Below are 25,648 nucleotides of genomic sequence, written 5' to 3' on the forward strand. Positions count from 1 at the left end.
TTGACTTGTAATGCCACACATAACCTGAGGACATGAGTGGCACTGTTTTTGGAAGAAAGCAGTTATGTATTTCAAATCCTAAATAATCCATTTAAAGGTGAAGATCTGCCAATTTTAAAATCTACTTACTTCTACCCATGCCCGCGGTAAGTGGCGGGACTGGCATCGGGACCCCCTCCGGTAGGCATTTTTCCCCAAGTTGTCATGATGTCACGATTCGGGGGAAAATGCTTGTCCTGGCCAATGGACTGGCCGCTCAGCCAATCAGTGACTGAACGGCCGGTCCATCAGCCAGGTCGTGACGTGTCAGTGTCTGAGGGAGTCCCGAGGCTGGTCCTGTCTCTCACAGAGGGCATGGCTACTAGATTTTAAAATCGTCCAGAAAAAGTCGTCATCAGAAAATGATCTATTGTTTAATTCTATTTTTTTGTTAAACATATTTTCCATCTTACTACCTTTTTTTATGATCATCCAGAAATCCTGTAATTTTTGGGTGTAGCCACTAAGCCTAATAATAAGCTGACACTTCCTTTTCTGTATAAATGAAATAATTAAAAAAAAAGTCATAGGGGATCAGATTATGGCAATGCACAGAATTCTTTTTAATGTAAAACAAAATAAAAACCTACTCAAGGTATTGTTTTATTTGTATTGACATGATGAATAAATTTAGCACATCAGTTTTACCATATAGTGAAAAAATATTGTCTCACAAAATTGCAATTTTTCCATTTTTGCCCTACAAACAATTTATTTCTGGCTTCACAATAAATAATTAATAAAGGGTATCAGTAAGAAGTACAACTTCTTAAGAAAACTTAGAAGAAGTCCAGGCACAGACTTTTTCCCCCCAAAACCTGCCCTGCTCCAGTGCTGTCCTCCGCTCCAGTTACTGGTCGCTTCTTGGTCTGAGTGGGGACCTGGGACGTAACATGTCAGGCCTGCTCAGCCAATCAGAGGCTGAGGCGGGACCCTGCAATGGCCGCTGACTGGCTAAGCAGGTTTGACACAACACGTCCCAGACCCCAGCACAGAAGTCAGAGAGGTAAGAGTATGTTGTTTTGTTCACCAACCTCCTCCCAAGCTGTTTTGGAAAAAAAAAAAAAAGTCTTTGCCCAGACTTCTCCTTTAAAACGTTATGGTCTTAAAAGAAAATGTAATCAGGAAGGGTTTAAAGTGGAAGTGCCATGAAATTGAGTGTGAGAATAATAAACAAGTTTACTTACCAGACCCCGTGCCTCTGTTGCATCACTCCCAGGTCCTGCTGACGGCCGCCGGCTTTCATCTTTAGCTGGAATTTGGGTGTCCCATCCCAGTAACTGATTGGCTGAGTGAGCAATCATTCAGTCAGGTATGTGACGTTGCAGCTAGAAAAGCTGGGTAAGTATACTTTTTTTTTTATTGTTTTCTGTCACGCTGTGTGTGTGTGTGAAAACGCAAACCGTTTCGAAGCTCCCGGCATCATAATGAAGTATGATACCAGGAGCTCCGATCTTCCGTAGCACATCATCTGTATTTAAGGGCTGTGCACATAACGTGTGAATGCCCCCTTACCCTAAACAGTTTCTATACCAATCCATATATAAGATCACATCAGTAACTGCATGTATGACATTACCCTCCCCCACCTTCTCTCCACTTATGATGATTCATTGGTTGATTTCCCATTGTTTTCTATATTGCACTTAGAAACTTCAATACAAACAGCTCTGAAATGCATTGTGAATTGTTTCATTCCTTTACAGCTAGTGGACATACCCTTGAACCAACAGGCTGATGGCGTAACTAATGTTTAATACAATGTTCTAATCCAATCTTGCTTCTTCCTCTGTATGTTATGAGAACACAATACAGCTTGAAGGATGCAGCGCACAATACACCATTAAATATCATTTGTGACCATTATTTCCAGCAGGGTTGCTAGGCAGCTCCGCTCTGCTACCATATTGACTTCTGTTGTGTTAGCATCTCTGTCTCAAGCTTGCCTGCCTATCTTCTCATGAAGACAAGATGATCAGACGTCCAGTATTCACAGAGATTATGCTTTTAGCTACGTCTCGTCCTTTTGATGAAGACGGATCACCCAGCCCCAAGCACTTTTAGTGGTAATATATGATAAGGAGAATGTCAGCAGTATTTCACATTCTGATGGTTTCAGTGCAGCAGGGGAGCACAGAGCACATGTCAGCCCAGAATATATTAATATATTGTTACTATGGCAAAATTGTATGTTCATGGATACCCAGGCATCAATCACATCAGACCTGGCATTGGGTATATCATGGCCCTTTAACACTACATTTTTTGGTGGGAAGCTATTACAACATTATAGTCTATTTCCAATATGTGATGTGATAATATTCATTTGGCAGAATAGAAATCCTAATACATGGATCAGTAACTTCATTGACAATGTAGTGACTGAGTGTCTATCAGCAGATCCTCGGAGCTTGTAATGCTTTTCCTGCTAGATGGGTTTTGCCACTGTATGCTTTACCTTACTGCAATAAGGCTCTTTTCACACCACATTTTTGGTGTTTGTTTGCCATGTGTACTGGGAAATCTTCCATTGCCTATGGTAAATGTATCCATAGACCCCAATAACCTGCGGGTTCCATTATTGGATGGACCTCTCCAGTACAATCCAGATCCAGTAAAAATACTTACACTACCGTTCAAAAGTTTGGGGTCACATTGAAATGTCCTTATTTTTGAAGGAAAAGCACTGTACTTTTCAATGAAGATAACTTTAAACTAGTCCTAACTTTAAACAAATGCTAATGCTAATTGCTAATGTGGTAAATGACTATTCTAGCTGCATATGTCTGTTTTTTGGTGCAATATCTAAATAGGTGTATAGAGGCCCATTTCCAGCAACTATCACTCCAGTGCTCTAATGGTACAGTGTGTTTGCTCATTGGCTCAGAAGGCTAATTGATGATTAGAAAACCCTTGTGCAATCATGTTAACACATCTGAAAACAGTCTAGCTCGTTACAGAAGCTACAAAACTGACCTTCCTTTGAGCAGATTGGGTTTTTGGAGCATCAGATCACAAAATGGCCAGAAAAAGAGAACTTTCATCTGAAACTCGACAGTCTATTCTTGTTCTTAGAAATGAAGGCTATTCCATGCGAGAAATTGCTAAGAAATTGAAGATTTCCTACAACGGTGTGTACTACTCCCTTCAGGAGGACATGCCTGACGCCATCTGTTAAGCATGGTGGAGGTAATGTGATGCTTTGGTGCTGGTAAGGTGGGAGATTTGTACAGGGTAAAGGGGATTCTGAAAAAGGAAGGCTATCACTCAATTTTGCAACGCCATGCCATACCCAGTGGACAGCGCTTGATTGGAGCCAATTTCATCCTACAACAGGACAATGACCCTAAACACACCTCCAAATTGTGCAAGAACTATTTACAGCAGAAGCAGGCAGCTGGTATTCTATCGGTAATGGAGTGGCCAGATCTGAGCCCCATTGAGCTGTTGTGGGAGCAGCTTGACCGTATGGTACGCCAGAAGTGCCCATCCAACCAATCCAACTTGTGGGAGCTGCTTCTAGAAGCGTGGGGTGCAATTTCTCCAGCTTACCTCAACAGATTAATAGCTAGAATGCAAAAGGTGTGCAATGCTGTAATTGCTGCAAAAGGTGGATTCTTTGATGAAAGCAAAGTTTGATGTAAAAACAATGTTATTTCAAATACAAATCATTATTTCTAACCTTGTCAATGTCTTGACTCTATTTTCTATTCATTTCATAACGTATGGTGGTGAATAAGTGTGACTTTTCATGGAAAACACAAAATTGTTTGGGTGACCCCAAACTTTTGAATGGTAGTGTATATCATGTGGTATATGTTTTTTCTTTTTTTTACATGAAAGCCTATGTATGACGCTGTGAGGGCTGCGGCGGTGTCCCGCGCTCTGGACCGCCGCCGCACCCCCTCACCCTGTCCTGCAGCCGCCGGTGTCCACATGCAGGGACCCGGCGCTGCTGCCACTTCAGCCCCTGGGGGCGCCTCACTTCACCCCGCTCCTGTCCGTCGCTGTGTCGGCCGGCTGTCTCAGAGTTAAAGGGGCAGTCCGCCCCTAATTGGTTACTGCACATCACACTCTCCTATAAATTCCAGCCCTGCCCCACTACAGGTGTTGGAGACTCTACATGCTTCCCATAGAGATTGGCCCAGCTCCCTGTTGTTCCTGACCTCAGTCCTTGTTCCTAGTCCCTGTCCACTGTCCTGGTCCCTAGTCCCTGTCCGCTGCTTACCCATTGTTCCTGAGCACTGCCTGCCACCTGCGGTTACGCCTACAGACCTCTGCCTGCATCTTCTGCCTACTGGTCCTGCCACGCCTCGCCTGCTGTCACTAGCAACCAAGCCAGGGGTAGCGACCTGGGGGTCGCCTGCCGCAGCAAGTCCATCCCGCCTTGCGGCGGGCTCTGGTGAAAACCAGCGGCCCTTTAGACTCCGCTCCCTGGTGCGGTTAATACCATCGCTAGTGACGGTTCAGTGGATCCACGACTCCAGGCGTTACAGTAGGCTCCAACCATGGATCCCGGCGAGGTGCCTGATGTCCGTGACGTAGCCAGAGTGGTTGCCCAACAGGCTCAACAAATCCAGCAACAGTCGCAGCAGATCCAGCAACTGACGGCCGCCTTACAGCAGTATACTACAGCCCTGCGCTCATCACCTCCTGCAGCCTCTTCGAGACTTCGACTGGCTCTCCCGAGTAAATACGGAGGCGATCCCAAGTTGTGCAGAGGATTCCTGACTCAATGCACCATGCACATTGAACTTTTAAGTAGTCATTTTCTCTCCTCACCTTCACGACGGCACCATAGGAGGATGGGTTGTACCCTAGGGACAGGAAAAAGCACGAGAGGTTAAAAGCCCCTCCCCTTCCCTCCAGCACCAGTGCTTTTTCCTGTCCTGCTAGGGCAGTCACGAGAGGGGGGGATCCGCGTGAAGATGAGGAGAGATCCCCCAAGAAGAAAGAAGATTAAAGGCGAGGGGTCGATCGGGGCCTTCGGTCTCCTTCCTCCCCCGTCCTTTACCTGAGGGTCCGGCGTCTTCAGAGACCTCGCTCCCAGAACCAGGTACGGTGCGTGGCGGCCTGCGGCAGCAGTCGGCGGTGCGAGGGGTCCGGCGGGCTACACTCCTACTGCGAAACGGGCCCGGCGACTTCCGGATGTAGGCCGCAATCTCGGCCTTCAGCCGGAAATACGTCAGCCGGACGACATTCCGCGCGCACACCGGAAGTGCGTCATAGCACTTCCGGTCCGGCGCCATCTTTAAAAAGACAGCGCGAGCGGACCGAATCGTCGGCATGAAGATGGATTCCTCCGCTTCAGAGAAGACTACCTCGGCGGTAACCGTGAGTAACCATATTATTGTCACGCTTCCGTGTGCCGATCTCTGCAATACCAGTGCGCTTCCAATGCCAACTCTGCATATGGGGCCTACTCGGGTTCTGGTCTACACATCACCTGGTTCACTCTGCCTACACTTAGTCACCAGGGGATAAAATTATCTCACGTCTATCTGGGTGCATAGAGAGATTCATGATAAAATTATACTTACATAGATTCTTGGCTCTCATATTTATCTAGGAGTCTAAAGAATCTACTGCATCTACTTCCACAAAGAAAAAAGAATTAAAGAGTAAAACACCTGCAAAATTATGTGTATCCTGCAATTGCAGGATTCCATCCAACTACAAAAAGAACATCTGCGCAGGATGTATTGGAGACATTATTAAAAAAGATAGATCTTCCTTTTTGGAAGACATAAGGAAAATGATGAAGGACGAAATAGCTGCGTCCTTAACCAGAGAGCCAACTATACCCCCTCAGGAGATACCTTCTACTGCGCCTCAGGCCATTGCCCCTCCGGCATCTCTGCCAGTAGAACCTATTATCAGGGATACTTCCCCGGCTATCCCCCAGCCCAGGGAACCTGTACCCCTAGCACCGACTTCCATGGAATCGGAGTCACCTATGTCTGTGGCGTCCTCCTATAAAAAGAAGAGACACTCTTCAGACTCATCCTGTGAATCTGGTCAGATCTCTGAGAGTTTAGATCTGATATCAGATGAGACAGAATATAAAGAGGAGCATAAAAAATATATGTTTTCCTCGGATCATACCCTGCCACTTCTCAGAGCAGTGAGGAGTGCTCTTGGATTCGAAGAAATTCAAGAGGAAATACCGGCAAAGGACCAAATGTTTCAGGGGCTTAGACCAAAGAAAAGATTGGTCTTCCCTGTACATGACACACTCCAAGCCCTAATTATGGATGAATGGTCGGACCCCGAGAAAAGATTACAGATCCCGGGTGAGATCAAAAGACGTCTCCCATTTAGTGACACAGACACAGAGAATTGGGGAGAAATCCCATTAATTGATGCCCAAATGGCCAAGGTGACAAAAAAGACCCTCCTGGCATTTGAGGATTCCTCACAACTTAAAGACCCAATGGATCGCAAAGCCGAGAGCTTGCTCAGAAGATCCTGGGAGACAGCGGCATACTCTATTAAAAACAACATTGCATCCACATGTGTAGCAAGGGCCCTACACCTGTGGATAGGACAACTAGAGGAACACCTAAACAGTGATTGCTCTAGGGAGAGAATCATTAGCTCTCTACCACTTCTAAAAGATGCAACCGCTTTCCTTTCAGATGCCACAGCAGAATCAGTAAGATTCGCTGCGAAAGACGGGGCCTTGACAAATGCTGCACGCAGGGCCCTCTGGCTAAAGAACTGGACAGGTGACTCCACATCCAAATCTAAACTATGTGGAATCCCCTTTAAAGGGAAACACGTATTTGGCTCCGCATTGGATACAATTATTGAGAAAAGTGCGGATAAAAAGAAGGCTATTCCAGAGAGTAGAACGCCCCTGAAAAAAGAACAGTTTAAGAAACCCAGATACCAGGACTCCTATAGGAGCAAAGGTAAAGGGGGTCGCTGGAGTTATCCTAAAGGGGGCAAAGGTAAAAATATTTTTTATAGCCCCAAGGCCTCCCAGGATAAGCAATGACGCTTGTCCTGTAGGGGGGAGACTGTCGGAATTTTCACAGGCCTGGGACACTATCACAGACAACAGCTGGATCCTAAATATTATCAAGGAAGGGTATCAGATAGAGCTAACTCACCCTCCCCCAGAAAGATTTGTCATCTCCCGACAGTCTCCAGGTCCCCTACAAACAGAAATGGTGGCAAGCGTACTAAATCTCCACCGCATGAAGGTAATTTCTCCTGTTCCCCGAGAAGAAAGGGGCTCAGGCCACTACTCAAGCCTTTTCCTAGTAAAAAAACCAAACGGTACATACCGGTTGATAATAAATCTCAAACCACTGAACAAACAGGTAAAATATATAAGGTTCAAGATGGAATCGATAAAATCTACTACCCCTCTCATAGCCAAAAATGCCTGGATGATCTCTCTGGATCTCCAAGACGCATACTATCATGTACCGATTCACCCACAATCTCAGAAACTTCTGAGATTCGCACTAACAATAAACACAAAGATTTGCCACTTTCAATTCAGGGCCCTTCCCTTCGGGATATCGTCGGCGCCCAGGATCTTCAGCAACATCATGTCAGAAGTCGTATCCCACCTACACATACAAGGGATAAACATGGTGGCATATCTGGACGATCTGCTAATAATAGCAGAGTCGCAAGAGAGGATCTTACAAGATCTACAGACCACCCAAAGTCTACTCCAGTCCCTAGGGTGGATCATAAACACAAAAAAGTCGGATTTTATACCATCCCCCCGGAAAGTTTTTCTGGGGATCCTCCTGGATTCCGACCTGCAGATGGCGTTTCTCCCAGAGGAAAAAATATTAAAGATAAGGGAGAAAATCCAGAAATTCAAAACAAAGACATTTCCTTCTGTCAGGGAGGCAATGTCTGTTCTGGGGTCTATGACAGCTTGCATCCCGGCAGTCCCCTGGAGTCAAGCCCACTCCAGATCCCTACAGGCTCAGATATTAAAAATCTGGGACAAAAGACCCACGGGCCTCGAAAGGACCTTTTCTCTTACTCCCCAGGTCAGGTCGTCTCTGAACTGGTGGCTTACAAGACGGAACCTGGAAAAGGGAACAGAGTGGAACCCCCAAACAAAACAAGTAATGAGAACAGACGCAAGTCAATCGGGTTGGGGTGCTCAGGTAGGAACGAAGATCTTTCAGGGCGTATGGGATTCAGAAACCCTGAAACAATCTTCAAATGTGAAGGAACTAAAAGCAGTCCAGACATCCTTGATATCTGCTCTAGATATCTTAAAAGGGACTCATGTACATATCCTGTCAGACAATATGACAACGGTAGCCCACCTTCGACATCAAGGCAGCGCAAAAAACAACAGGCTATGGAAAATCTCTCAGCAAATATTCTCCTGGGCAGAGATTCATCTGTTATCCCTTTCAGCTACACACCTGAGAGGAATAGACAACATACAGGCAGATTTTCTCAGCAGAAACACAATTCACCCGGGCGAATGGTGCCTAAACAACCAACTCTTCCTGCAACTGGTGGAACGCTGGGGCAAACCGCAGATAGATCTGTTTGCCACCAGGCAAAATCGGAAAGCAGAAAAGTTCTTCTCTCTGAATCCTGCAGATCACCCTACCGGAATAGACGCACTAACACAGAGATGGTGCTTCAAGATGGCTTACGGGTTTCCTCCAATCCCACTAATTCCCAGGGTGCTCCAGAAGATACGGGAAGGGAGCCTAAAAATAATACTGATTGTCCCGTATTGGCCGAGGAGAGGTTGGTTTGGCCTTCTAAAGTCTCTGGCCTTGGAGGAACCGATCCTTCTCCCTCAGTCTCCAGACCTGCTGTTCCAGGGCCCAATACTACACCCGGAACCTCAAAAATTCCATCTATCTGCCTGGATCCTGAGGAATCAATGTTAAGGAGCAGAGGATTATCAGAGACTGTAATCTCTACTCTGATGAAAAGCAGGAAAAGGGTAACAGCAGCTATCTACCTTAAGGTATGGAAGGTCTTTTCCTCCTGGTGTGAAACCCCTCCTCCTTTTCCAGCAGAGCCCAATATCTCTCAAATACTGGACTTTTTGCAATCAGGACTATCAAAGGGCCTCAAACCCGCTACGCTAAAGGTTCAGGTCTCTGCGCTCTCAGCGATCTATGATATAGATTTAGCGAATCACCGCTGGATAAAAAGGTTTATTCGCGCTGCCGCGAGAATAAATCCAACAGTACAAAACATACATCCACCTTGGGATCTAAACGTTGTATTGGAAGGACTTACAGGAGCCCCATTTGAACCTCTAGATGAGACAAATCTAAAGTTCCTCTCCTACAAAACCGTCTTCCTCGTAGCTATCTGTTCAGCTAGAAGAATAGGCGAAATACAGGCTTTGACTACACGACAACCTTACTGTACGATCTCAGAGGATCGTATAGTTCTGAAGACTGATCCCTCATTCCTCCCTAAAGTGGTTTCCAACTTCCACAAGTCCCAGGACGTCATACTCCCCTCTTTTTGTCCAAACCCCAAAAATCACTTAGAGAGGAAATTTCAGACCTTAGATGTCAGAAGAATAGTCCTGAAATATATCGAGACAACCGCCCCATGGCGGATAGACGAAAATCTTTTTTTACAATTTCAAGGGAGAAATAAGGGGAAGAAGTCATCCAAAAGTACCATTGCAAGATGGATAAGGAACGCCATTATACAGGCATACCAAGCGCAGAATCTTCCATCTCCTATTAATATCCGAGCCCATTCTACAAGATCAGTATCAACCACCTGGGCTGAAAGAGCATCTGTTTCTATAGAACAGATCTGCAGAGCAGCGACATGGTCGTCTCCTCACACGTTTATGAAACACTACCGGCTACAACTACAAAGTAACGAAGACCTGTCCTTCGGACGCAGGGTTCTTCAAGCTGTAGTCCCTCCCTAAAAGGTAATTGCTGGTATTACTCCTATGGTGCCGTCGTGAAGGTGAGGAGAGAAAATAGGATTAGTCCTTACCGGTAAGCCGGTTTCTTCGAACCTTCACGACGGCACCAGTTACCCTCCCTAGTATTATATATATAATGTATGATACTCACGTGGTGCTAAAGTTCTGTTATAAAGACACTGGTGCTGGAGGGAAGGGGAGGGGCTTTTAACCTCTCGTGCTTTTTCCTGTCCCTAGGGTACAACCCATCCTCCTATGGTGCCGTCGTGAAGGTTCGAAGAAACCGGCTTACCGGTAAGGACTAATCCTATTTTCCCACCGAGCGCTCTAAAGTGGCTTTCATCATCAGCCTATTGGAGGGTAGAGCTCTGGCTTGGGCCACGCCACTGTGGGACCGAGATGATCCTGTTGCTGCCAATCTCAGAACCTTCCTGGCCGAGTTTCGCTCCGTCTTTGAGGAACCTGCCCGTGCATCTTTGGCTGAGACTGCGCTTCTCAATCTCTCTCAAGGGAGTTCCTCTGTTGGCGACTACGCCATCCAGTTCCGCACCCTGGCTGCAGAATTAGACTGGAATGAGGCCACTCTAATAGCTACCTTACCGGACGTACGATTGTCCCATAGACCTCCTTCCTGGAACTTCTCCTCCAAGAGGTCGGGTGTACCCTCTCTCCGTACCCGAGACTGAGGCCATGTCCTCCTACATCCGGTAAAACTTACAGAAGGGTTTCATCCGTAAATCCACGTCCCCTGCTGGCGCAGGATTCTTCTTTGTGCAGAAGAAGGACGGTTCTCTCCGCCCATGCATAGACTACCGGGGCCTAAATAAGGTGACTGTCAAGAACCGTTATCCTCTTCCGCTTATCCCCGAACTATTCGACCGTCTCCGTGGAGCCAGGATCTTCTCCAAGCTGGATCTCAGGGGAGCGTACAATTTGATCCGTATTCTTGAAGGAGACGAATGGAAGACCGCTTTTAACACCAGAGATGGGCACTACGAATACCTGGTCATGCCATTCGGCCTATGCAATGCCCCAGCGGTCTTCCAGGAATTCGTCAACGACATATTCCGTGACCTCCTCTATGTCTGCGTCATGGTCTATCTTGACGACATTCTGGTCTTCTCCCCTGACCAGCAGACTCACGTGGCCCAAGTACGTCAGGTCCTACGAAGACTACGGGCCAATCATTTGTACGCCAAGCTGGAGAAGTGCTTTTTCCATCAGCCCAGCCTTCCGTTTCTTGGCTATATTGTCTCCGATCGGGGTCTACAGATGGATCCAGCCAAACTCTCAGCTGTTCTCCAGTGGCCACGTCCTGTGGGACTCAGAGCTATCCAACGCCTCCTAGGATTTGCCAACTACTATCCGCAGTTCATCCCACATTTCTATACCCTGGTCGCACCCATCGTGGCTCTCACTAAGAAGAAGGCGGATCCCAGGCATTGGCCACCTGAGGCCGAGCAAGCCTTCACTAGCCTAAAGTCTGCCTTTGCCTCTGCTCCTGCTCTAGTCCACCCGGATGCCACCAAGCCGTTTTCACTTGAAGTCAATGCATCTTCAGTGGGCGCTGGAGCCGTCCTCTCGCAAAAGGACGCATCAGGAAAGACCAGAACCTGTGGATTCTTCTCTAAGACTTTCTCCCCTGCCGAGAGGAACTATACCATTGGTGACCGAGAACTCTTGGCGATTAAGTTGGCACTGGAGGAGTGGCGTCATCTCCTAGAGGGGGCTAGGCATCCGCTCAACATCTACACGGACCACAAGAACCTTCTCTACCTCCAATCGGCCCAACGCCTCAAGAAAAGGAGACCTGCCACAAACTTTCTCCCAGGTGACAAAGTCTGGCTCTCGGCCAAATATGTCCGACTCAAGATTCCCAGCTACAAGTTGGGTCCTCGATTCCTCGGTCCTTTCTCGGTGCTAAAACGCATCAACCCAGTCACCTACAAACTCAGTCTACCCCCTACTATGCGGATCCCGAACACCTTCCATGTTTCCCTCTTAAAGCCAGTGGTCCTCAACCGATTCTCCAATAAATCTTCGTTCTCTGCTCCACAAGCCGTCTCGGACGACGTCTACATTGTTAGGGTACAAACCCACACACCGTATACACAGCAGATACGCAGCAAAAACGCAGCAGATTTGAAGCAGATTTGATGCTGTGTTCAGTTATTTAGATCTAATCTGCTGCGTATTTGCTGCGTATTTGCTGCGTGTTTGTTGCGTCTTTGCTGCGTATCGCAGCAGTAAATAAGCTGCGTTAAAGACATTCTGGCCATGAAAACTATCAGAGGAAGACGTTTCTTCCTAGTGGACTGGAGAGGTTTTGGTCCTGAGGAGAGATCCTGGGAACCCGAGTCTAATATCCTGGATCGGGATCTTCTCAAGGGATTCTTGCAGGCTAAAAAGAGGGGGAGACCAAAGGGGGGGGGGGGGTACTGTCAGGGCTGCGGCGGCGTCCCGAGCTCTGGACCGCCGCCGCACCCCCTCCCCCTGTCCTGCAGCTGCCGGTGTCCACATGCAGGGACCTGGCGCTGCTGCCACTTCGGCTCCTGGGGACGCCTCACCTCGCCCCGCTCCTGTCCGTCGCTGTGTCGGCCGGCGCGCTCGTCCCCGCCTCCTAGGGCGCGGGCGCGCCGGCTGTCTCAGAGTTAAAGGGGCAGTCCGCCCCTAATTGGTTGCTGCACATCACACTCTCCTATAAATTCCAGCCCTGCCCCACTACAGGTGTTGGAGCCTCTACATGCTTCCCATAGCGTTTGGCCCAGCTCCTTGTTGTTCCTGACCTCAGTCCTTGTTCCTAGTCCCTGTCCGCTGTCCCGGTCCCTAGTCCCTGTCCGCTGCTTACCCATTGTTCCTGAGCATTGCATGCCACCTGCGGTTACGCCTACAGACCTCTGCCTGCACTATCTTCTGCCTACTGCTCCTGCCACGCCTCGCCTGCTGTCACTAGCAACCAAGCCAGGGGTAGCGACCTGGGGGTCGCCTGCCGCAGCAAGTCCATCCCGCCTTGCGGCGGGCTCTGGTGAAAACCAGCGGCCCCTTAGACTCCGCTCCCTGGTGCGGTTAATACCATCGCTAGTGACGGTTCACGACTCCAGGCGTTACAGACGCAGCGTAAAAAGAGCTGTACCAACTATCCAGGAGCTGTCCAATGAATATGAAAGCTTTTTTTTTTAGGCATATGATAAAAACCCAGGGTCTTCAAGATAAGCAGGCATGTAAGCAGGTAGATAAATGTAGCTGTAAGGCACCCATAGAGGAAACGTTGAGGAAAGGAAGTATTGGACGTGTTGAATTTCAACCCCCGATCCTTTTGTTTTCCCAGAAAATAGTCCACCATCTGAGGTGTCTGGCAGCGGCTCATCCCCCACTTGACCAAATGACCCTTTAGTATATCTCCAATATAGGGTACACAAATACTTTATATTACTATATATTACTATATTATCCTATCTTAGTACTATAGAATATAACATATGGACTAGCCATAGCCACAGAGTTAAACTGGAACCAATTGCTAAAAGATTTTTTTCTGAATAGCATAGCTATATTTACTGGTGACACTTTAATTCCATGGTGAAATGCTCTGTAGAGTTACCGCTCAATCTACATTGTGTGTCACATGCTGAATAAGCTTGTCGTATGTGATGCCTCAATGCTCCGCACTTCTGTGTACGTGTGTTATATTGTACAACACATTCTATGTAGAATAAATCTTCAGTGTTTTTGCATTTATTTTCATATTGCTGCCAATAGTTTGTTTTGTTTCATGTGGTCTTGTATAATTACTTCTGGTGTCAATTGTGGTAGCTGCCATTGCCACTTGGCCAGGATTGCCGCTGTGGATTCCAAGGCAGTATGAATCATAATAAAACTTCAATCAGTTTCCTAATGTGCAACCCGGAGAGCTTTCAGAGCCATTCTCTTCTCATTTACTTGCTTATTTAGCACACACTGCACTATACATTATGATTTGGTTCAGAACATGCAATAGTTGGAGCAACATGCAACCTATCTGCAAAAAATGCTTAATTGCAAACCGCACCTGAACTGGAGACAACAGTAGGGGGAAAAGTGGCCATGTTTTTGTAGCGCTGGATAACCCCTTTAAGATGTGAAATGAGTCAGGATCATGACATTACAAATAGTATAGAGACGTCTAGTATAGAAATAGTAGAGAAACATAAAGATATAGCAGCATCAGTACAGGTAATAGACGTGACAAATTCATAGAAGCAATCATTTCATATACGAAGGACATGTGAGGGTATACAGCCCTCTATGTAAGGTGGACCAATTTACATAGTACAGTAGTCCAGTAACCAAAACCTGATAAAAAGAAGTTTGTATATACAGTATATCAAAGACAGGGTGTAGTTAAAATAAGACATCTCAACTAGCCTAAAATAAGCCCCCCGCCCCCGGAAATAGGGCACCCCTACCCTAAACTAAGGCAACCCCTGAAAGTAAGACTACTAACCATCTGACCGCCCTTCCAAGCCCTCCCCCCAGGACTCCCCCTAATCCCCATGTGGACCTTGACAGCTGGCACTGCAGGCATACTGGTCCATGTCCCCCACGTCCTGCTGCATGTCCCCACATCCCGCCGCACATCCCCACGTCCCGCCGCACGCTACTGGTCCCACTGCTGCGCTCTTGCTATACTCCTACAGAACATTGGTGAGTATAATGGGGGGGTTCCAGGAGAAGGCCGGAGGGAGGGCCGAGGGGAAGGCTGGGGGGAGAGATTTGTCTTATCTTCGGGGGAAACACGGTACTTGTATGTTTTTCCTACAGACAGGCAGTATAGACGACATGGCAGGAGGACACTGAGAGAGGCAAGCATAACATCTTTAATATTTTCTATATACAGGTGCCAAAGTACCACTTTAAAGCAAGGGCTGAACGGACATCACAGTCTTGCCCGCACAGTTATCAAGCCATGCAATAGGCTCGCTAAGTAAGCTTGGCACTTGCTTACCCTGCAGGTCAGGCTGTCAAATACGGCCCTTAGTATGACCTAATAAAATGGCTCAAAGAGAATCATTGCAAAAGCTATTCTTAAAGGGGATATCCAGCGCTACAAAAGCATGGCCACTTTTCCCCCTACTGTTGTCTCCAGTTCAGGTGTGGTTTGCAATTAAGCTCCATTTACTTCAATGGAACTGAGTTTCAAAACCACACCTAATCTGGAGACAACAGTAGGGGGAAAGTGGCCATGTTGGATAACCCCTTTAATCTATATAAATAATAGGAAACGGTAAAAGTCTTACGCTGGATCAACACAGTAGGGTTGTGGCTTAAAGGAACAGTCTGACAGCCACTTAGTTCCGGTCCCGCTGTGCCGTTCAAACCCGGCGTACGCTCACGTCAGCTTCTGCTGTGACTCCTCTTCTGTGTCCTGTAATTGAACACCGAAAGGAGCGCACTTCTATAGAGAGTGCATTGTAAAGTGTGACTTTCGGCATACAATCACAGGAGACAGAAGAGGAGTCACAGCAGAGGCTGACGTGAGCATGTGCTGGATTTGAACGGCGCCATGGGACTGGAATAAAGCAGCGGGAGACCGATCAGCTGCGGTGAGTTTTCGTGCCAGCGTCTAGCGGGGATGGGGGGGGGGGGGGTTTTCGCAATAATAATTTTTTGTGAACTACTTTAAATTTGATGGACCTTAATTTTTTTTCAACTTTATCAACCATGGAACTATGACTCAGAAGCAACAGGACAATTAAAAATAGTGCCATTTAGGGTTATTTAACTATGCAGAAAGCTAACTTGTTGTTCTGGTGCTGATGATGGAGTAGGACAGATCTTATTACAGGCTTATGAAATTATATTGCAATGCAGGCGTACCATAAATGTTCAGTCAGTATACAGGTGCCTGTAAGGCGGTAATGCTGGGACCATGTCATTCATAGAGGCAGCCGTACATTTACATATCAGTCTTATCACCTAGCTGACAGATCATGTAAATTGCCTGCCAATCTTAGCTTTCACCTTCTGGAGCCTGACAGGTTGGCGAAGCATGACTCCCCCATGCTGCACTGCCAGATCCGCTATTCCGTACTCAATCTGCTGATCCTGCAGAACAATAGATCTGGGTGATATAACACTTTTGTCTTTCTTACATTTTCAGGGAAGTAGTTGTCTGATGTTTGATGGTTGTTACTATGTCAATAATGTGCTGACAATATAACCCATTCTACTGTGTATACAGGCAGCGAGCAGTGTCTGCTGATCTCCTTGCACGCACATCAATACTTGGCTTATAGTGGAAGTATACATAATGGGAATTTATCAATGTATTTGTACCAAACTTTGACACAATGGGGGAGATTTATCAAACTGGTGTAAAGTAGAATTGAAATAGTTGCTCCTAGCAACCAATCAGATTTCACTTTTCATTCCTCACAGATTCTTTGAGAACTGTAAGGTGGAATCTGATTGGTTGCAGGGGGCAATAAAGCCAATTCTTCTTTACACCAGTTTGATAAATTTCCCCCAATGTGTATGAAATTTTTTGTGCAAAAAAACAATGACACCTGTGGGGGGTGGGATATATTAGGCAACAAGGTACGGGCCCTATTACACAAAGCAATACTCTGCCAAATCAGGGCAATTATGCAGATTATCACTCCGTGTAATAAAGACAGTGATCAGCCGATGAAGCATCCATCGGCGGATCAATGTAATATATATATATATATATATATATATATATATATATATATATATATATACACTCACCGGCCACTTTATTAGGTACACCTGTCCAACTGCACATTACCACTTAATTTCTAATCAGCCAATCACATGGCGGCAACTCAGTGCATTTAGGCATGTAGACATGGTCAAGACAATCTCCTGCAGTTCAAACCGAGCATCAGTATGGGGAAGAAAGGTGATTTGAGTGCCTTTGAACGTGGCATGGTTGTTGGTGCCAGAAGGGCTGGTCTGAGTATTTCAGAGACTACTGATCTACTGGGATTTTCATGCACAACCATCTCTGGGTTTACAGAGAATGGTCCGAAAAAGAAAAAACATCCAGTGAGCGGCAGTTCTGTGGGCGGAAATGCCTTGTTGATGCCAGAGGTCAGAGGAGAATGGGCAGACTGGTTCAAGCTGATAGAAAGGCAACAGTGACTCAAATAGCCAACCATTACAACCAAGGTAGGCAGAAGAGCATCTCTGAACGCACAGTACGTCCAACTTTGAGGCAGATGGGCTACAGCAGAAGACCACACCGGGTGCCACTCCTTTCAGCTAAGAACAGGAAACTGAGGCTACAATTTGCACAAGCTCATCGAAATTGGACAGTAGAAGATTGGAAAAACGTTGCCTGGTCTGCTGAGTCTCGATTTCTGCTGCGACATTCGGATGGTAGGGTCAGAATTTGGCATCAACAACATGAAAGCATGGATCCATTCTGCCTTGTATAAACGGTTCAGGCTGGTGGTGGTGGTGTCATGGTGTGGAGAATATTTTCTTAGCACTCTTTGGGCCCCTTGGTACCAATTGAGCATTGTTGCAACGCCACAGCCTACCTGAGTATTGTTGCTGACCATGTCCATCCCTTTATGACCACAATGTACCCAACATCTGATGGCTACTTTCAGCAGGATAATGCGCCATGTCATAAAGCTAGAATCATCTCAGACTGGTTTCTTGAACATGACAATGAGTTCACTGTACTCAAATAGCCTCCACAGTCACCAGATCTCAATCCAATAGAGCATCTTTGGGATGTGGTGGAACGGGAGATTTGCATCATGGATGTGCAGCTGACAAATCTGCGGCAACTGTGTGATGCCATCATGTCAATATGGACCAAAATCTCTGAGGAAGCTTCCAGCACCTTGTTGAATCTGTGCCACCAAGAATTGAGGCAGTTCTGAAGGCAAAAGGGGGTCCAACCCATTACTAGCATGGTGTACCTAATAAAGTGGCCGGTGAGTGTATATATAATGATAGAATCCACAGATTTAATAAAATCCTGGGAAATGATGGAATGGGCGCGTTCATTCCATCATTTCCCTAGGGTTTTGATTAAATGCCTGACCCCTTTCAGGGAAATGACGGAAAGAACGATCGAGGAGTCGCCTGGCGGCAGAGGCGGATGGGGGAGCAGAGCGGCACACCTCCTGGCAGGAATACGGCGTTGGGGCAGACGGGGAGCGGGGCGGACGGGGAGCAGAGCGGATGGGCAGGGGGAGCTGGAGGCCTGTCGCAGGGTGGGGCGGATGGGAACGGAGGCGGATGGGGAGTGGAGCGGACAGGATGGGGGAGCAGGAGGCGTGTAGCAGGGGAAACTAGCGGAACAGGGAGAGGAGAGGCGGTGGAGGCGGATGAGGAGCAGAGCGCACAGGCCAGGGTGCCTAAGCGAATTCAATGTAGCAGGGGGAAATTATAAAAGTTAATTTCAATTATTTCCATGAAAGGGGTCAGTGATTTGATCCTTTCCCTAGGGAAATGATAGAACGGCGCAGTCATTTCATCATTTCCTGGGATTTGATCAAATCCCTGATTCTATCATTTTACTGCAACATATATACAGCTCTTGCTGCATGATAATCAAGCTGTGTAGCAGACTTAACCTCTCAGATCCCAAATGCCCCTAGTCTGTACCCCCCCAAAAAAAAAGAACATCCCATTCACCTTTCCTTCGTTACAGCGCTGACCGGGTCCTCTTCATTCTCTTTCTGCCTGCGCTGGAGTCGAGGTGCATGTCTTCTACAGGCGGCATGTAAAGAAGTTACATCATTGTGCGTGGCCTGCAGGAGAAGATGTGGACCGCTCTTTTTCTGTACGTACATCATAAAGTACTCTACGAAAGGTAAGTACAGGAGCAGGGATTTACCTCCGGACTCTTTGCTTCTGTACACTAGAGAGCAGCGATGCCTACATTGTACACTTTACATTCTTAGTGGGGCAACATATTTCACCCCTAAAAATAATGCGCCGGCATTGTGGACCAGCACCAAACATACACATTTAATGGCAAATAACGTCCGATATTTCAAAACAATGGGGGTTGTTTTAAAAAAACAGTAATTATTTGCCATTAAATGACGGCCATCCACTAAATTTTAACTGTGTATGAAAAGAGCCTTTTTGTGTTTTAAGTTCACTCCTGGTTTTGTTTGCTAAATAATTACCAAAATACTGAGCAAAAATACTGTGTGGGAACATAGCCTAATAAAGTGTTTTTAAATTTGTGCTACAGAGCTCCGATTTCAGAGCATTGTAGCCTTCCAGCTTCTGTATGCTGTACAGGAAGTAATGTAGCCGTACCAGTCATATATACTGTTCCCTGCTTCCACTTCTGTCTGTATACAGAGCTGCCTAGAGCAGTAGCAAATCCCCATAGAATTTTTTTCTTGCTCTAGACAGTTCCTGACATGGACAAAGGTGGCAGCATAGAGCATGTCAGACTGGAAAGCATGACAATATATCTGGCAGAATATACAGCAGCTGGTGTTATTTCTCTTTCTTTCTCTCTTTCTTTAAGTCTATGATCAACCCCTCAAAGAGTCTTTATAGATAAAAAGTGATTATTAGCCAAACTAAATTTTCCAACAAAAGGAAAAGTTACCTATTTATAGACATCTATGTTAGGGTTCTCATCTTTTAAAAGGGTTATATATGGAATAAGAAAAAAAACAACTACTTTTTTTTGCAAAAACAATGTCCCCACCCCTGTCCTCAGGTAGTATGTGGTAATACAAATCAGTTTCATTCACTTCAATAAAAACCACAAACCAGGAGAGGAGAGGTGCTGTTTCTGGAAGCGGCCATGTTTTGTTAGCCTGGATAACTCCATGTGGTGCTTAAGGCTCTCCCACCCATCTACTTGCAATCCTGCTCATGCCTAGTGGGTAGTGTTGAGCGAACTTTAGAAAAATGGCTGAACCCAAACTTTAAAGGGGTTATCCAGCGCTACAAAAACATGGCCACTTTCCTCCTACTGTTGTCTTCAGTTTGGGTGGGGTTTTGAAACTCAGTTCCATTGAAGTAAATTGAGCTTAATTGCAAACCACACCTGAACTGGAGACAACATTAGGGGGAAAAGTGGCCATGTTTTTGTAGCGCTAAATAACCCCTTTAAGGCTATGTTCACACTACGTAAAACTACGGCCGTAGTTCTCGCAGCAGAACTACAGCCGTAGTTTTGCGGGGTGGAACATAACCTTACTTTCAATGGGATCCCACATCGTGTGCGTTCCGTCCGGGATCTATGCGGCGCCGCAATGAACTAACATGTCAGTTTTCTGCGGCCGGAATTCAGTGAATTCCGGCCGCAGAAAGACCTGTCAGTTCACACAGTGAAGCGAGCAGCTCTTGCCGCTTGCTTCACTGTGGGCTGTGGGAAGCTCTGATGATCCTGCCAGAGACCGGCCGTTCCGTGACCCGGCCAGAGTCGCGGAACAGCCGGTCTCATCCGTAGTGTGATCATAGCCTAAAGGGGTTATCCAGCGCTACAAAAACATGGCTACTTTTCCCCCTCTCTTGTCCCCAGTTCAGGTGCGGTTTGCAATTAAGCTCTATTTATTTCAATGGAACTGTGTTTGAAACCCCACCCAATCTAGAGACAAGAGAGGGGGAAAAGTGGTCATGTTTTTGTAGCGCTGGATAACCCTTTTAACTTTACGGCTGTTCAATGTGTATCACTATGTCACTATATGACCCTTGTCTGAGCTCTTAACTAGATATTTCTTCAGCTATCCCATTAAAATGAATAGAGCCTGCAGGACATGCATATAGTGCTGAAAGAACCCCATTCATGTGTAGGTAACACCTTTTTAGTCTCATTTCTCCGCTAATAAACCTACAAACCTGCAGCTTTCACTCCTGTGGTTACATTCTGCTGCATATACTGTACATCGCATGTAGGAGAAGGAATATTTAATAGCTAAAAAGTAAATAAAAAAGACAATAGTACTTATTAATACCTGTAAGAGAGAGGTGGAATTGAATATATACTGCTAAATGTAATGTGTTACATTTCTTCTGGGAAATCTCTGCTTTATGTATTAACAAATTATATACAGTACCTGAGGGTTGAAGGTAGCTTTTTTTTTTTTTTTTGCATTGCAGCGCCATCTTCTGGCCAATGTTGTAAATTGTCTGTATACAATCTGAGAATAATTCAGGGCACAAAAAATCCCATAAAAAAAATCCTTTCCTATAGTAAAAGTTTAAATCATCCCCCTTTTCCTATTTAATAAGTAAAAAAAAATTTTGAAATCGCCCGTACTATTAAATTATCACATTCCTGATCTCCCAAGATAAACAGCGCAAAAAATCACAAAGTGCTAAATTGCTTATATCTGGTCACATCAAGGCTATGTTCACACTGCGTATGAATCCGTCCGTAGTGCGAACCACAAATATACGCACGTAGTTTTGAGGTTGAAGCGTTCGCTTGAAAGTTTACGATATACGCCCGCACAGTGCACACTACGTGTGAGCTTACGGCCGGATCGTATACGGCGCCATGAAAAATGAACAAGACCATTGTTTGAGGACGGAAATGTTGAAACTCACGGCCGTGGATTTCCATGCGGTCCCGTACAGAGTACTTATTTCAGCCAAATTGAACTTGATTTTACGATCCAAAAGGTTCTGTGAGTTTTATTGGGCTGGGCGAAGATTTCCAAGTAAATGACCTGTTTCAGATCGCTTCGAATCAAGCTAGGGAAGCATAACTGTACTACGGGCGTATGTTCGCGGTTCGTACGCATCCGGCCGCATGTCGATTTTTCCCACACCCGTAGTTTCAGCCGCACATGTACGGCGGCGTACGAACTACAGACGGACTCATACGCAGTGTGAACATAGCCCAAATATGGAAAAATTGTGATAAAAAGTGATCAAAAAGTTGCATATAAACAAGCAAACTACAAAAGAACAGATCATGGTGCAAAAAATGATGCCTCATATAGCCCCATATACTGAAAAATAAAAACAATATAAGGATAGTAATACACATTTAATACAATACACATAAAAAGGTTTTAAATTTTTTTTAAAGCAGGTAAAATAAAAGTTATATAAGTTCCCTGACGTCCCACAGCGGCACAATAACGGGGTTTATTGCCCCTGTGTACTGGGCAGGACAAAAAAGGAATATTTAATAGTACAGCCAATCAAATGAAAAGGCTCCTCCCCTCCGGGTATAAAGACAACCCTCACCCAGTGCACCATGCGTTTTTATTTTTTGTCCTGGTGTAAGGGCAGGTCTGGATCTCCCCTCCTCCCACCCTAATAATGTCTTTCTGTACCTTTTCCTTTCAGGTCCCATTGGCCCGGAGACTACTTGTAGTCAAGTCTGTCCAGGCCGGTGTATGATACAGGCCGCGGCAGGGTGGAACGCTGTTTGCGTTTTACTTCGTTCAGCAGGGCCGGAAGTGACGTGGTTCGCGTCGTTTCCAGTTACTGCCGCATGCGCGGTTCGCGGGTGATGACGCGATCCGCGTCGCAGCGTTCTGGACCGGAGTTGGGGCCGGTGGACCCAGAGCGGGTTGCTGCTCGTTTTCTTGCAGGTATCCAGGTTTTTTGGCTTTCCTTACTCCCTATTTAGGCGCGCTAATCAGAGGGCTGCTGTCTGTCCACTCGTGACTGACAGCGGTGTGCATAGTTGCAAGACTCTGCTATTTGTTACTTTACTTACTGCATTGGAGAGCTTCAGGTGGGTCTGCTGCCCCAGGGGTTATTTGGCATCTATAAGGAGGTCTAGACTCTTATATCCTCTTATTTTAGTATGTCCTCCAGGGAATCCTGTGGGAGGAAATCCTCAGCTAAGAGACACCATCTACAATGCAGAGAGTGCGGTAGGTACCTCCACTGCACTGCACTTAGACCCTGGAGCTGCATAAATTCTAAAGGATTTTATTTTTATTCCAGAGACTCCTCTACCTGATGACAGTGATTATACCACCTGTCTCTCCTGTCGTCCAAGAATTCAGGACAAGAATGAACCCAACATCCAGGATGTGGTGATCTGGGTCAAGGATCTTATGCAGTAAGCCTTCAGGAATGAGGTTTGAAATTTTATATTATTTTACTAGAGACTTATACTGATGTCTCTTAGGTCATCTATGAAGGATATGCGTAATTCCCTTAAGGAAGAGATGGCTGCCATGGTCCCTAAGAAAAGACCCAGGAGAGCTCATACTTCTTCTCCTTCTGTATCTATGGAGGATTATACTGTGCTGGATGAAGTGTACTCTTCACCTTCCCATAAGGAGGAGGAAGAAAAGGAAGAAAAATTTATCTTCAATCCAGAAAAGATTGCTAAACTGCTTAAAGCTATTCAGACTGATAATCCTGAGGACTATTCTGACACTCCTGGTTCTTCTAAGGGCGCTAAGGGTTTTAACATTGATGTTTTTCTCTCTGATCTTATTAAGAAGGAGTGGGAGAAGCTTGATAAAGCTCCACCCATAAGTAAAAGGTTCTGGTCTTTATTTACCTTAAATGAAAAGCAGTCCAGGTCCTGGGTGTCTCCTCCTAAGGTAGACAGAGCTATATCCAAGCTCTCTAAAAATATTTTAGTACCCTCAGAGGATGGGTCTAGCCTTAAGGACCCCATGGACCGCAGGATTGAGGCCACTCTTAAAAGATCATACACTGCTGCTGCTGGTCAGACTGCCATTGGTATAGCAAATCATGAGGTTACAAGAACATTAAAGAAATGGTTGTCTAAGGTCCAAGATGATATAGATTCTGGGATAAATAGAGATACTATTTTAGCCTTGTTCAAGAACATAACTTTAGCGGTAGACTATTTGTTTGATTCAGCCTCTCATCTGACCAGACTGGGGGCCAGAGCTATGGCTCTATCTTCTGCATCCCGTAGGGCTCTTTGGATACGTCCTTGGTCTGGGGATAATCCCTCTAAATACAATGTTTGTAACTTGGAATATTCACCTGGTAAGCTGTTTGGAGCAGAACTAGATACTCTCATGGAGGAGTTATCCGATAAAAACGGTAAATCTTTACCCTTTCGGAGGAGACAAGCTCGTTCCCCTTAAAGGAGCAGACAGTATCGCTACAGAGGCAGAGGATATGGAAGCTATAGGAGAGGTGGCCAGTCCAAGGGAGCTAAGTCCCCAAATAGAAAGAAGGAGTTCTGACGCCATCCTAGAGGTAGGGGGTCGTTTAACGCATTTTCTCCCAGCTTGGGAAAAATTTGTGTCAGATCTATGGGTCTTAAATATAATAAAGAGAGGCTATGTTTTACCTCTTCACCCCCTGCCTCCAGAACGTTTTCTTGTTTCCTCCCGTCTTTCTCCCACAAAGCAGGTCATCTTGGAGGAATCCATCCTCGACTTAATCAGGATCAAGGCTTTAGAGACTGTTCCCCTCGAAGAAAGAGGTTCAGGAGTCTATTCACCGGTATTTCTGGTACCAAAACCGTCGGGGAAATGGAGATTAATAATAGACTTAAGATACCTAAACAGATTCATCACGAAGAACAAGTTCAGGATGGAGACCATAAGATCAGTGAAGGCTCTTCTAAACAAAGGAGACTACATGGCATCGCTGGACCTCAAGGATGCTTACCTGCATATTCCAATCTACAGACAGCACAGAAAATTCCTCAGAATAGCACTTTATATCAAAGGTCAGTTACATCACCTTCAATTCAAGGTTCTGCCATTCGGGATTACCTCTGCCCCCTTTGTTTTTACAAAGGTAGTAGCCGCTGTTGTTGCAACACTCAGACTACAGGGGATAAACATTATCCCTTACTTAGACGATTGGCTTCTCCTTGCCAGATCAAGCGAACGTCTACACCAGAATGTGTCAGACACATTAACTCTCCTTTCCACATTAGGATGGATTGTTAATTGGGACAAGTCAGACTTAACTCCCTCATTGACAAAGAAATTTCTGGGATTTCTCATAAATTCAGAGACCATGAAAATTTTCCTCACTCCAGAGAGGAAACACAGAATTTAAGAAGGGTGCCATTTTCTGAGAGTTCCTCGACAGGTATCTCTCAGGACTCTAATGAGGTTTCTGGGTCTTCTCTCCTCAGCAGCGGAAGCAGTCCCCTGGGCCTTGTGGCACATGAGAGTTCTTCAGACGGAGATCCTTCAAGTTTGGAACAGGAATCCGTCAGATTTGGACAGGAAGATCAGCTTATCCCTAGAGTCAAGAGCTTCTCTTCAATGGTGGTCCCAGGTAAAAGATGGTCACAGCATAGAGGAACCCATTTGGGAAGTTCTAACAACAGACGCCTTAGGCTCAGGCTGGGGAGCACACCTCAGAGACTTAAACATTCAGGGAACATGGTCATCCTTAGAAAGAACCCTCTCTTCCAACAAAAGGGAACTAAGGGAGATTCACAAAGCCCTGCTACATTTTTCACCACAACTTCAGGGGTTAGCGGTGAAGATAAAGACGGACAACATGGCATCCGTCTTTTACATAAACAAGCAGGGAGGCACCCGATCAAGACCTCTTCTGGTAGAAGTAGGCAAGATCCTAAATTGGGCGGAGAAGAACATACCTCGCATCATGGCGGTACATATCAGGGGAACTCACAACGTGTTAGCCGATCGCTTGAGCCGGCAGATGGCCATTCCAGGGGAATGGTCATTAAACACATCCATCTTCAGTCAGATTACCAGAAGATGGGGGCAACCAGAGATAGATTTGATGACGACACGAGCAAACACAAAGGTTCCAAGA

The 25,648-nt window shown here is 46.0% G+C and overlaps 1 protein-coding gene across 1 annotated transcript in view; it reads left to right on the plus strand.

Annotated features, from left to right (window-relative positions):
* The first annotated feature begins 1,275 nt into the window (after positions 1 to 1,275).
* Positions 1,276 to 25,648, plus strand: part of KCNK4 (potassium two pore domain channel subfamily K member 4) — a 64,376-nt gene continuing 40,003 nt past the window's right edge. The window contains exon 1 of the mRNA XM_069968275.1: positions 1,276 to 1,380. The gene's annotated coding sequence lies outside the window, so the exon portion shown is untranslated. The remainder of the gene's footprint in view (positions 1,381 to 25,648) is intronic.

The sequence above is a fragment of the Dendropsophus ebraccatus genome, chromosome 4 (assembly GCF_027789765.1).
Source record: "Dendropsophus ebraccatus isolate aDenEbr1 chromosome 4, aDenEbr1.pat, whole genome shotgun sequence".
Classification (NCBI taxonomy): domain Eukaryota; kingdom Metazoa; phylum Chordata; class Amphibia; order Anura; family Hylidae; genus Dendropsophus; species Dendropsophus ebraccatus.